Source organism: Limulus polyphemus, unplaced genomic scaffold (assembly GCF_000517525.1).
Source record: "Limulus polyphemus unplaced genomic scaffold, Limulus_polyphemus-2.1.2 Scaffold14278, whole genome shotgun sequence".
Taxonomy (NCBI): Eukaryota; Metazoa; Arthropoda; class Merostomata; order Xiphosura; family Limulidae; genus Limulus; species Limulus polyphemus.
Genome location: NW_013679888.1, coordinates 3,703 through 4,551, shown reverse-complemented (window position 1 = coordinate 4,551; position 849 = coordinate 3,703).

Sequence of the window (849 nt, the reverse complement as noted above, 5' to 3'; positions counted from 1 at the left end):
ACCTGCATGGACTGCTGTGAAGATTCCAACTTTACCTGCATGGACTGCTGTGAGGATTCCAACTTTACCTGCATGGACTGCTGTGAGGATTCCCACTTTACCTGCATGGACTGCTGTGTAGATTCCCACTTTATCTGCATGGACTATTGTGAAGATTCCACTTTGCCTGCATGGACTGCTGTGGAGGTTTCCACTCTACCTGCATGGACTGGGCTGTGGAAGTTTCCACTCTATCTGCATGGACTGCTGTGGAGGTTTCCACTCTATCTGCATGAACTATTGTGGAGGTTTCCACTCTATCTGCATGAACTATTGTGGAGGTTTCCACTCTATCTGCATGGACTATTGTGGAAGTTTCCACTCTATCTGCATGAACTATTGTGGAAGTTTCCACTTTACCTGCATGGACTGCTGTGAGGATTCCCACTTTACCTGCATGGACTATTGTGGAAGTTCCCACTATCTGCATGAACTATTGTGGAAGTTTCCACTCTATCTGCATGGACTATTGTGGAAGTTTCCACTCTATCTGCATGGACTATTGTGGAAGTTTCCACTCTATCTGCATGGACTATTGTGGAAGTTTCCACTCTATCTGCATGGACTATTGTGGAAGTTTCCACTCTATCTGCATGGACTATTGTGGAAGTTTCCACTATCTGCATGAACTATTGTGGAAGTTTCCACTCTATCTGCATGGACTGCTGTGGAAGTTTCCACTTTACCTGCATGGACTGCTGTGAGGATTCCCACTTTACCTGCATGGACTATTGTGGAAGTTTCCACTTTACCTGCATGGACTGCTGTGAGGATTCCCACTTTACCTGCATGGACTATTGTGGAAGTTTC